Genomic DNA, 13,116 nt, shown 5'->3' on the forward strand with positions numbered 1-13,116 from the left:
AGACTTTGCCTCATGTACCGGGGCATAGAATTAGGAAAGACCAGTCCCTGGAGGAGGACAACACACTGGGTAAACAGAGTCAGAGAAACAGAAGAGGATGCTCAACGAGCTTGATGAACTCCGTGGCTGCCACAATGGGCGCAAACATAGCAATGATGGCAGGGCGGTTCGGGACCAGGCAGTGTTCTCCTTCTGTTGTGCATAGGGTGGCGGTGAGCTGGAACTGATGCGATGGCACCTAGCAACAACAACCTAGAGCCAGTGCTGTGGTAACTGTGTTTTCGATCCTGTTCCACGTTCCTTCCCATCCTGGGCCCCTGCCCTCATGCTGCAGGGCTCAGATCAAAGGTTGCTCCTTTTGGAATGGACTCAATGGTAGTGAGTTGTTTGGTTTTATGATATATTGTACACAGAATAAATATTCATGTAACACACATTTACTGAGTATTTACTATGTGTGAGATCAGATACAGTGGGAAAGGCTATGATCCAAAAGGATAAAGCCCCCACATTGTAGGAGAAATAGATAAAAACAAGGAAGCAAGTGAGTGTATACTGTGTGCATACTGCAGAGGAAATAAAACAGGGGGGTGCAGTGGGATGTAGTGGGAGGGAGGGCTGCTCAAGAGGAAGTGGTCAGGGTAGCCTGTCAAAGAGGAGGATGGGAAAGCTGGGGTCTGAGGGTGAGAAGGAAGCAGACAGGTTAAGATCAGAGGCAGGCATATTGCAGGAGAGCGAAGGGCAAGTCCATAGGCCCCAGGATGAGAAGACATTTGCCTTTTCCCATAGACCAGTGGTCTTCAACCTTCCTAATGCCGTGACCCTTTAATGTAGTTCCTCATGTTGTGGTGACCCTCCAACCATAAAGTTATTTTCAGTGCTACTTCATTAACTGTGATTTTGCTATTGTTATGAATCGGGCAACCCCTCTGAAAGGATCCACGAGGGTGGGAGGGTGGGGGCGAGAGGGGAAAAAAGAAGAGCTGATATCAAAGAGTCAAGTAGAAAGAAAATGTTTTGGATATGTTGATGGCAACATATGTACAGGTGCGCTTAATCCAGTTGAATTTGATGGACTGTTATAAGATTTTTAAGAGCCCTCCAATAAAGTGATTGATAAAAAAATGATAAATATGAAAAAATATTATGCTTTCTTTTCCATTTTTGATATAAAGGTATCCAGGGTAGAGCAAGGAGCTTTATGTGAGTATCTGTGCTCATGTACTGGAGCTACACCTATATAATTTGATGGGCAAAAGCTAATTAATCAAGTTTCTAAGCCTGGGGTTGGTGTAGGGGGATGTTAGATTCTAAGTAAGTGGTGAATGAATGGGAGTGAGTTTAACTCCCAGGGCTTGAAACTCAGGAGAATCCCCCTAGAGCTTCATGTTGTAAGGCCAGAAGGGATCTTAGTGCTCATCTCATTGAATCGCCTATACTACAGCCAAGGATAGACCATAAACCAAAATCACTGCTATTGAATCAGCGACTACTCACAGTGACCCTACAGGACAGGGTACAACTGCCTCTGTGGGTGTCTGAGCCTATAACTCTTTACTGAAGTAGAAGGCTTCCTCTTTCTCCTGTAGAGGAATTGGTGGTTTTAAACGGATGACCTTGAGGTTAGCAGCCCAACACATAACCACTATGCTCCTGTACGTCAAGGATACTGATGCCTGAAGAGGTTGAGTTACTAGTCTACTGCCATTAGTGGCTGAGCTGAGGCTGTGTTAGTCCAGGTAGATGAGCAAAACAAATTCATTGGCACTCACAGATGTGTGTAAGAGAGAGTCTTCTATCAATGAGCAAACCGTATATTGAGAAAACATCACAGTCCAGTCCAGATCAAGTCCATAGTGCGATATTAGTCCATATGTCCAGTACTAATCCACAAATTCGCCTTTAGACTCATGCAGCAGACGCAATGATGCCAAATACAGGAAGATCACAGGCCGGTGGGTGGAAAGTCCCGTGGAGCCAATGGAGGTGAACGCACCTCCAGGTCTCTGGCTGCCATCAGCGTGGCCCTATGTGGCTTGTCAACAGGAATGTCAAGGAAGAGAGAGTGGATCAGACCGCCAGTGAGCTATTTATCTCCATTTCGCCTCTAAACAAGGTCATCAGGCTGCGACCTGACTGGCAGGCTCAACTCCACCCCTGCTCTCTTAATACCCTCAAGTGGACAGGAGATGATGTAACCACCACCGGCTGCAACCCAGGTCCATGGATCCATTGTTCTCCCTTTAGTGCACGTAGTTTCCGGGAAGACCCGAAGGCCATAGTGAAAGAGATGAAAACCTTGAGCTCTGAAAAGCAGAGTACTTAGCTTCTGAGCTCAAGTCCTCTTGGCAAAGATGGGACCTGCCCTCCTTCCGTTGTGCTCCATCTGAGAAATCTTTCATAGCAGTAAGAGCCCATTGGTTAGGGCCAGGGCAGAAGACGGAAGCAACCAGCAGTAGTGATGCACTGTGCTGGCTTGAGCATCTTGGCGCTATTCTAATCGACTGGTCAGTTGGCTGACTGAAGCCTTGGGATGTTATAGTGGCTTGGGCTGGAGGGCTTTGGCATCTCATGTGTGGGGGCTAAATCTTCTGAAATGTGCTGGGACCTTCCCCACAACGTAGCATTGCTCAATCCCAAATGCCAACGGCACCTCATTGGGAAACACGGCTTGGAGTATGAAGTCAGCTCTTGCAAAATTAGAACTACTTTCTCTTTCAACGTGCACGGTGGCTTACCTTCTGCTATGAGCTGCACTGTGTCCTTCTGAAATCGTGTTGTAAATTCTACTACACGTGTGGTTATAATACCATGGGGGAATGGACTTTCTTTGTCCCATTCACGAGCCAGTAATCATGTAGAGCATATCTTAAATGAGTCTCTTTTGAGATAAAGAAGAGCAGATTAGGCAAACAAACTTATAGTATAGAAGATCTATACCCTACCCCCAGAGATGGCCAAGAAACAAGAAAAAGGGACAAGGACATTCTCTTAGGGTCTGAACTTGAACTTCTAGCTTCCTGAAGTGAGAAAATACATTTCTGTTTGCGAAAGCATCCACTTGTGGTATTTCTGTTTTAGCTGCACTCGATCAGTAGGGCTGTAAGTCTTCCTTGGGCAAAAGCTCTGCTGAAGGTTCGATGACTGATCTATAGCTTATCCACTGTGTGGAGCCAGAGCCAGATTTCAACGTGAAAATGGGGAAACAATGGCCCAGAGGCTCATTTCTCTGGCTCCCCTGCCTCCTCACTCATTTTTTATGGGTCTCAATCATGATAACACACCAATTAGCATTTATTCAGTGCTCATGCCGAGCCAAACACTGTGCACTTCACAGATACAAGCCCAGTAGATCTGTCTCCTCAATACTCCCAGGAGGTAGCCACCATATGTCCTGTTGTTCAAAACTAGACTTTGAGTCTCAGAGGGCTTAGATGGCTCTCTCCTGGCCGGAAAGCCCAGAAATAGTACAGTCAACACAAAAATGCAGGCTCCGAATCACAGCACTGAGTTTGATCAGGCAAACGCAGAACATACCACCTACGATGTACTCACCATCTATGAGGGCTTTACTGTCCCTGGTCTTCCCCGGCCTTGCAACGATCCTGAGGAAGCTCTGTGGAAAATGTTGAAGATGATGAGGATGGTGGTAATCAGAATGAGGTCAGCTAGTGGTCAAGTTTACAGAGTTAAGCGTCCGATAGACAAGGGCCAGGTCTCACGACTGACCCTTCGGTAGAGCTGAACATCCTCTAGCAGGAGGTTAAACCTCAGTTTCTTCCAGTTTAGTGTCAGAGAATCCCATTTGTGCCTCTTCCAAAGAAAAATGACCTGAGAAAATACAGAAATGACAAGATCATTATTATCACACCCAAGTAAAATGTTGCTGAAAAGAATTTTTAAATCATTGCAGCAATACATTGCAAGGGAATTGCCAGAAACTTGAGTTGATTCAGGAGTGCATGGAATTACCAATGATAAAGATACTGAAGCTGCTGGTCCAAGGACCGCACTTTGAGAACCGGTGGGCTACAGAGACCAGGGCAGATCTGGATCCTGCCAGGGAATGTCTGTGTCTTGGAAAAAGTGGGTTTTGTTTTGTTTTCTTGAGTCGCCTGATGGATTTTCACGGTCTCTGTCAAAAGCACCGAGGAGAAGTTGGCTGAATTGGAAATGGCATGACACAGCCCTGAAGCAGAGGTCCGTCTGGAGTGGGGCGGGGTATGGGACCCAGGCCCAGTGAGGACACCGGCCTCTTGTCCTCACAGCATCAGAGCTCTGTCTGTCTGCTTGCCTGGCTCGCAGGGCTTCCCTCGGGGCTCAGCAGGGCTGACTCCCCTCCCAGGGCAGAGCCAGGCAACGGGATGCAAATAGACATGGTGAAGGATAGCGCACCCCCCCACCCCTACACACACACACACACACACACACACACACACACACACACATACACACACACACACACTTCTGTAGTCCCAACAGAGGCAGCTGGTCCTTTGGAAAGGCTCTGGGCTCCCTTGACCACGGGCTTTCTTCTGCACACGGCCTTGGATGGCATCGTGTCAAGGATGGATTTCAATGGAGTTCTGATTTTCCATTCCTCGCCTCCTGTCCTGGAGCTTAACAGCCTGCAGTAGCTGGCACTTCTGGATATATTCCATAGAGATAATGTTGACTAACTGTCCCCCCATCACCCCTTGCTGCCAGCGCTGAGAGCTGCAGTGTTTTTCCATGTGCCTCCTCAGCGGTTCAGCAATCAAGAGACGCTTCTCAGAAAGTATGTTGCAATGTCGCAGGGCCTGGTGGGGCAGAAGAAAGGTTGACTCCGTTCCAGTGGAGTCCAGGGAGGGAGGGGATGCAGCTGTGAACCCCCTCAGGGTGGCAGATCCCTATGCCTGGGCACTGCCCTGTGATCAACAGGCACAACCCGGGCTCTGTATCTGGTGCGATTCTGTTCTTTGGTATCACAGATAAGCTGCCACCCCAATACTGCAGAGACAGGGCAAAGTCTGAGGCCAAAGTTAGCACTGAAGCAGATCTCAGAACTCATCTGACTGAGGATGGCAAATGAGTTTTGTTTCATGTGCATTGCGATGGGTTGGGGGTCGCCGGAGGAAGCTGTGTTGGAAGCCCACTCTGACCTCTCAGTCCGGTCTGCCTGGAGCGTTATTGTTGTTATTGCTAGGTGCCAAGGAGCTAGTTGCTGGGGCATGGGATGGGAGCTTGGCCACCAGAGATAGTAGCAGGGTCAGTGGTTGCCAGGGTTTGATTCCAAACTCAAAGTGACATCAGGGAGAATTGCCTCAGTGGGTTTCCAAGATTCTAACTCTTCATGGGAATCAAAAGTCTTATCTTGCTCCCCCTGAGTGGCTGATGGTTTTGAACTGCTGGCCTTGCAGGTGGAAGCCCAATGTATACCCCATGATACCACCAGGGCCCCTAAAAATCACTGCCGTTGAGTCAATTCTGACTCACAGCAAGACAGAGTAGACAGAGTAGGACAGAGTAGAACTGCCCCGGTGCTTTTCTGAGGCTGTGAATCTTGATGGTATGTAGAAAGACTTGTCTTTTGCCTGTGGAGTGGTTGATGGCTTTGAACTGCTGACTTGAAGGTTAGCAGCCCCACGTGAGACCCACTATGCCACCAGGGCTTCCCCAGGGCATTTTTCAGACAGGGAAACTGTTCTGCACATCCTCCTGGAAAGCATGGGCTTTAATGAGTACGCAGCCACCAATTGCAACAACTGTACCACATCAACACAGGCTAATGTGAGGGGACCCTGTGGGGTGAGGTAAGGAGGGGTAGTGCTCTAGAAGAAAAAGAACCCCGACTCATCTATTTTATAGAGACTCCTTTGTTATGTCTTAAACCGGGTGATGACCAGACAAAGGCCAATCATCCATGCAGATGGGGGGAGGGGGCTTCCTGCATGCGGCTGTCATGATGTCCAAAGGATTCACGGTCATAGGGATAATTGTAGAACCGGGAACCAGCCGACCCCAGACCCCACTGCCATCAAGTCTATTCCAACTTGCAAGGCCCAGGACTGAGTCAGCCATGCCAGCTTCCTGGTCCAGCCACTTCCTCTTACAGACGCTTGACTTTTCCCTGCATTCACTGGGGAAGCTGCTGAGCAACCTCCCCCCCCCAACCCCCCCATCTGTGAAGCAGCACTACATGGGCACTTGGGCCAGACTGCTACCTCCCTGATGGGACGTTGGATGGAAAGTTCAAGAAAAGCAAGAGAGAGTGTCAAGATTTCCATGAGCAGCTCTATCTCCCTTCCAAGCCATTTCAGGTTAACCAAAAACCTCCGCCTCCTAGGAGCACAGGAGGGAGGGAAGAGAGGGCCAGCCCCAAGAGCTGGGATCAAATGAGCTTTATAAATAGGAACATGGAAACACATGGAAGGAGCCAACCAAGGCAAAGGAGAATGGGCAAGTCTCAGGGAGACCATGCTAAGGTGTAAAAAACCAAATAAACAAAAAACAATGAGAGAGAAGCCACATTTCCTGGAGACTCACTTAGGGACGGACGTTATGTAACCGTGCGCACTGACCAGAAGCAGTTTGTAGCTGGAAAGAGGAGCATTGCCTACCTGCCTTCGTTTATCCCTTGATTCAGGCTACACACGCGTAGTCAGAGCCCCCTGTTCACCTGACTGGCAGTAGGTGTAGGGAAGAGATGGGGGGAGCCACACAAGCCTGTGGCCACGGCGTGGATTCCGATGCACAAGGACCCTGTAGGCTGAGCTGCTCCGCGTGGTTTCCTTGGCTGTAATCCTTGATGGTAGCAGATTGCCAGACTGTCCTGTGGAGCACCAAGGGGTTCAAGCTACAGATCTTTTGGTTAAGAGGCTACCACTGTACCAACCATGCCACCAGGGCTCCTTCCACAGCTGATCAACTGAGAACAGGGACAAAATGAAGGTGCAGTGAGTTTTGCATGTGACTGAGCCTCCGACATTGGAACCTATGTGTGGGAAGAACAGAAGCTACCCCAGCTATAAACTGGTTCCAGTTTCGAGCCTCCTGCCTCCCAAACAAAACATCACCCATTCCCATTGGGCTGATTCTGCCTCATGGTAACCCTACAGTAAAGAGCAGAACTTCCCTGTAGGGTTTTCAATTCTGTCTTTATAGAAACAGACTCCCGAATCTTTCTCCTGAAAGCGGCCAGTGACTTTGAAAGGGAGCCTTTAGATTAGCAGCTGAGCACTTACCCACTGCTCCACCCGGGTTCCCATGTATTGGGGAAACCACCATGATTAAGGCATTGTCCCTGTTGCTAAGGTGCCAGACAGCTAACCAGTGAGATACACAAATCAGTCATAGAGGCAGCTGCATGATCATGAGACCGCTATAATCATCACCATGGTATGCACTGCTTCCCAATGGGTCAGGTTTCTCACGGTGGACATCCATGATTTCTTCTTGGAAATGCATCCCATTTCTTTCGAGAGCATTGCTCCCCACCCCCCCACCCCTCCACCCCCACTGGCAAAAGGAGCCAAGTACTTCCACCTCTCTGACCTTAGTGTTGAAGGGCTGGACGTGTGACCTGAGTAATCAGAGTCCTCCCCTAAGATTTCACCCAGTGGAACTCAGAGGAAAAACTCCCAACTCGCTGTCACCGAGTCAATGCTGACTCATGGAGACCCCCTGTAGGTTTCTGGGAGCTGCTGGTCTCTCCTGAGGAGCTGCTAGTGGTTTCAAGCTGCACAACTGGAAACTTATCGCTGCCCACCTCAGACCCACGACACCGCTAGGGTTCCTGGGCCGCAGAGAAAGGTCCTCCATCTCTCTCCAGAAGTGAGGCTGTGATGGAGCCTGGCTTCCGCTGAGAGCTAGGGTTCTTGCCTCAGGAGGATCCACAGTAGAGAGACTAAAGTCTACAGACAGAAAGAAACAGACGGAAGCGTGTGTGTGTGTGTGTGTGTGTGTGTGTGTGTGGACCAAGAACGAGAGAGTACAGGAAAGGGAATGGGTAGTAGAAAACTTGCAAGCCCTGTTTTCAGCTTCTGCTCTGCACACCACCCCCACTGTGATTTCAGCACCACCCCCACCCCCACCTGCCCTTTTTTGTTTGTTTGTTTGTTTGTTTGTTTCAGCAAGCTGAGAGTCAGTTTTGGTCCCTTACAGTCAAGGGACCTGACTAATCTAATCCCTGGGTAGGAAGGTAAGGGGCAGCACCAAGCATTATTCTAGGCACTTGGCAGGTCAGGTGACTTGCTTTTTAAAACAGCCTGTGAGGTAGAGCTCAATAACCCCATTTTCAACTCTGAAAGTTGGAAGAGGGTTAAAGAACTCCTCAAAGTCACAGAGCTCTTAGAGGGCTAGTAGACAGCAGAATGGTGCCAAGCTCTGGGGGATGGGGCCAATAAAGTTGCAGGCTGTCCCTGGCCCCAGGCAGTTCACAGGCTGAAGCACAGAACACAAAAAAACGTGTGTGAAGCATCCCGGGTCCTCTCTGGCCGTCAGGCTGCGACCCATGACGACCCCCTTCTATTAAGGTTTTCCTGGGTCCTTCCTCAGGGTCACAGGTAGACCTGAATGCTTGCTCTGAGCATTTTGATGGTGAGGAAAACTGTCCCAGGAGAGCGTGTTCAGAAAGCCCAGGTCAGAGCTGGCTGATTCTCATCGTCCTCATTTGGGGTTGGGAGGGGGCATCCCCCAGATAGGAACACCCTTTGGCTCTTGCTACAGCAGCACCTCAACGGACACAGAGAGGAAGAAGGAGTGTGTGTACGAAAGTGGGGTCAAGCCATACAGCAGTGGTCATCTTTCCCTGGGGTCATTTATCCTGGCGATGACAGGACACATGGCGTGTCTGATGTCTGCTGGCTCACATGCTCTAGAACTGGTTTCTATTGTTCTGCCACCCCTCCCCCAACCAAGTTATCCATTAAAATCCCCTTAATGTACCATCACGTTCCCTCCTTCCTCCTTGTATTTCTCGTTTTCATTCCTTTTTCTTTCCTAAGTCTCTGAACATTGTCCTTGGGTAGATGCTGCCTTTTTTATCTTAAATGATCGATGGCACTAACAGAGTGAGTTCCGTTCCAGACCAGAAGAATGAATGAGCGCCACCCTTCTAGGGGTTCCACCAGTCTCTATGCAGCTAGGAAGCCTGGTCTCATTCAGGAATTTTAGTTCTCTTCCACTTTTTAAAAATCTCATTCTGCTCAGGACTTTCTGCTGTGATCTTCTCAGAGTGATTGGTAGTGGGGACTGGGCACCATCTAGTTCTTCTGGTCTCAGGGTTGAGGAGACTGTGTGGGGCCCTTAGTTGGACTAATTGTTTCTATGTACCTTTTGGTTTTTATCACTCTGCTTTTCTCTGGATGGCCATTGGTGCACCTTAGAAGGTTGTTCTTGACTTTAGTCTATGCCCCCCAAATCAGGTCCAACATGGTCTTTGTGAACATTGTCCATTGAATGTCAGTTGACCTGGTTTTTCCTGGAACTATGGTCCTGATCCTTCTGGCCCTCATATAACTACTTACTTAAAGGACGTTAGAGGCCATGGAGATGTCAAGGTTGGTAGTGTAGACGACATTGCTGTGTGAAAGAGCTCTCACGTTCTGACCAGAGGATGGGGGTGGAAGATTGGTGGGAGAACAGGAAGGCAAGGATGCGGCTGGTCTCTAAGGATGCGGCTAGTCTCTAAGGAGCCTCTGTGAGTGGTCCATTCTCCTTGAAGACTTCCATTTCTTTAAATCAGTGTCTCCCAAGATACAGTATGTCTATTTCTGGTTCTACTCACGATCTTTAGATCCTTTTTAGGCAAAATGTGAAAGAACTCCTGAATCAAAATGAGGAAGCAATTCTCTTTTCAATTTTCTCTCTCACCTTCCAATCATATCCAGAACAAACAGGCCTCGGGCACAGTGTCGTCAGCAAGCTGCACTATCAGGTTGGAATCTAATTATATTTATCAATTTTCATAGTAATTATCTTCAGTTGCCTTCAGTTGATATGAGAGTTACAATAACAGGCGAAAAAATCTTCCAAATGCTGCTTTCCATTTATCAGAGTCATCTAAGCTTTATCTTCACCGTGAAATTATTTAAGTTAAAAAGTGACCAAATTGAAATTGATCATTAATAACGCTATGGGTGGTAGGTGGACATGAGACAAATCATGAAAGAGGAACAGAAAGATCAGGGGGCGCTTCAAAAAGTTCATGGCAAAATGGAAATAAAAGAGAATGGAGTTTTCTGACGAACTTTTGGAAGCCCCCTCCTACTGGCAGCTGAGGAGAGACTGTGTGCCCATTAGAGCTTATCTTACAAGGAACAGTTCTTTTTTGCCTACCTCCCACACTGGTTTCCCCCAAATGATAACGATGCACATTTATTTTGTTGTCAAGTTGGTTGACTCATAGCGGCCCTACTGGGCCCTGCGCCATCCTCACAATTGTTCTTATGTCTGAGCTCACTGTTGCAGCCAGTGTGTCAACCCAGCTCACCGGGCCTTCCTCTATTCACTGCCCCACTATTTTACAAGGATGATGTCTTTTTCCAGGACTGGTCCCCCTGACGACATGTCCACAGGACATGAGACCAAGGCCCACCATCGCTGCCTCTAAGGAGCATTCTGGTTGTACTAAGACAGCTCTGTTTGTTCTCTTGGCAGTCCATACTACTCTGGGTATTCTTAGCCAGCACCATAGTTCAAACGCATCGATTTTTCTTCGGTCTTCCTTATTCAGTGTGCAACTTCCACTTTGAGGCAATTGAAAATGCCAAGACGTGAGTCAGGCACATCTTAGTCCTCAAAGCAACCTCCTTGCCTTTCACCACTTCAAAGAAGTCTTGGGCAGTGGATTTACCCAGTGCAAAGCATCATTTGATCTCTTGACTGCTGCTTCCATGACCATTGATTGTGGACCCAAGCACATTGGGACCAAGTGTTCCTGTCCCGGGGAAGCAAGTTTTGAGGTAGGATAGGGGGGAGAAAAAGATGTGGAGGGTGGAAAGAGAAAAGGGGGCGAAGTGGCTGCTAGGGCTGGCGTGGAGAGATTTGTGATTTGGGGAGCTTAGAGACATCATGCTTGTGTGTGTGAGGGGGAGGGGCAGTGAAAAGAGGAAGGCTTCGATGAGATAGATCGATGCAGTGGCTGCAACAATGGGCTCACACATAGCCCTCACTGTGAGGGTGGCACAGGGCCAGGCGGTGTTCCCTTCTATTGTGGCTAGGGCCCATACGGGCAGAGCCACCCACACGGCATCTAACCACAGCCATGACCCTCAGTCCTCGCGTGTCGGGGCCTGCGTCCTTGTGTGTGTCCTGAGGAAGAGGGAGAAACGCCAGAGAGAGGTTTGGTTGTAGCTCCTGCTTTGTTTTGCTCTAAGATGATTAGAGCAGACGTCCAGGTCTACACACCCACGCATTTCGGGCAGGGGCCACTGGTAACACTGTAGAGTGGAGTACGTGTTCTGAGTGTCCACTTGAAGTGTCCGTCCCGTCCCTTCTCGGGAGCCGTGGCTGCTGTGCCGTGGCTGCTGTGCGGAAGGGGCGAGAGCTGGCCATGACTGGACTGATCGTGAGCTTTCACGCCCAGATGTGTGCAAACTCTGACATTTCAGTGTGAGCATCAAAACTTGAGGTAAATAAAAAACTCCTTTCCAGTTTTTAAATGGTGTTCACGTGCATTAGTTTTCATTTCTCAGAAGCACTTAGAACTGTGCCTGAGGCATCTGAAGCATCATATAAATGCTGGCTGTGCGGCTGTTATTATTCTTATCTGCCTCAGCACAGCCCCCTGGGAGATACACAAGACTGCGGTCAATATGGTCATCATTTTATGGATAAACCAAGATGCTCAGAGAGATTAAGTGCCTCATATGAACTCAGACAGAGGCAAGACTTGAAGTCTCTTTTTAATCTACACTGGAATAGATTTTCTCTGCCGGCACTGTCCCTCAGGGTACACACAGTCCCTGAATGCACAGGACCCAGTCTCTTTCGCTTATCCTGTGTGTCTGTCAGCATTCCCAAAGGAAAAAAAACAAAACAGGAAGCTCTATTGGTGTGGTTTCAGGAAAATCTAATAACGGGACTGTTTGTAACGTGTGGCAGGATTTAGGGAGACCTAGCTCTACGCCCTGGGCTAGTCCAGGAGCCCTGGTGGTGCAGTGCTTAAGAGCTCAGCTGCTAACCCAAAGGTCAGTGGTTTGAATCCACCAGCTGGCCCCACAGGAGAGAGATGTGGCGGTCTGCTACTGTAACGGGTTGTAGCCTTGGAAACCCAAAGGGACAGTCCTCTTCTTTCCCGTGGGTCAGAATCGACTTGATGGCCGTGAGTCTGGCCATGTTTTGCTCTGGGCTAGTCAAAGTGGGAAGCCTTCCCACCCCTTGAGACCTAAAGGAACAGGAAGGGATCTGAAACTCAGGAGAGAGGTGTGTGGGGAGGCCGCCTGACAGGAGCCTGGGGTCACCGGAGACAGTTCCCCTGGGCCATGCTGTAGTTATTAAATGCCCTCCAGTCCTGACTTACACCAACAGATCCCTCATAACAGAGCAAAGTGTCCCCCAGGATTTTCTAGTTTGTAATCTCTACAGGAACAGATTACTATGTCTTTCTTCCCTGCTTCTGCTGCGTGGGCTTGGAGCATCACCTTATCAGTTATCAATTGGGGGCTGAACCCCTGTGCCACCAGGGTTCCTTCATAGGGTCACAGCCTCTGGGATAAATACCCTGCCCCCTGCTCCTTCCACTTGCTAATCTCCCGTGGCTTCCTCTTCTGCCAAACCCAGTCAGAAGTCTGAGGGCAGGCAGCCTGCTAATGCAGTCCTTCTGGGTTAGCCTCCCGGGGTACATGGTAGACAGACCGGGTGGCCAGCACACCCAGAGGAGACAGACATGATCCCATTGTGCCTCCAGCATTCAACACAGGGTTGCCAAGGAACTGATGAATTGATGAGTTTGCTTAATTGATCCCTGAGCTCTAGTATCAGTTCATCTTTTTTTTTTTTAAATAATTTTTTGGGGGTTTGTTTATCACAATCAATACATACATCCATTATGTCAAGCACATTTGTACATTTGTTGCTATCATCACTCTCAAAACATTTACTTTCTACTTGAGCCCTTAATATCAGCTCCTCATT

The sequence above is a fragment of the Echinops telfairi genome, unplaced genomic scaffold, assembly GCF_000313985.2.
Source record: "Echinops telfairi isolate 266 unplaced genomic scaffold, ASM31398v2 ScPeMD7_1;HRSCAF=3_0, whole genome shotgun sequence".
Classification (NCBI taxonomy): Eukaryota; Metazoa; Chordata; class Mammalia; order Afrosoricida; family Tenrecidae; genus Echinops; species Echinops telfairi.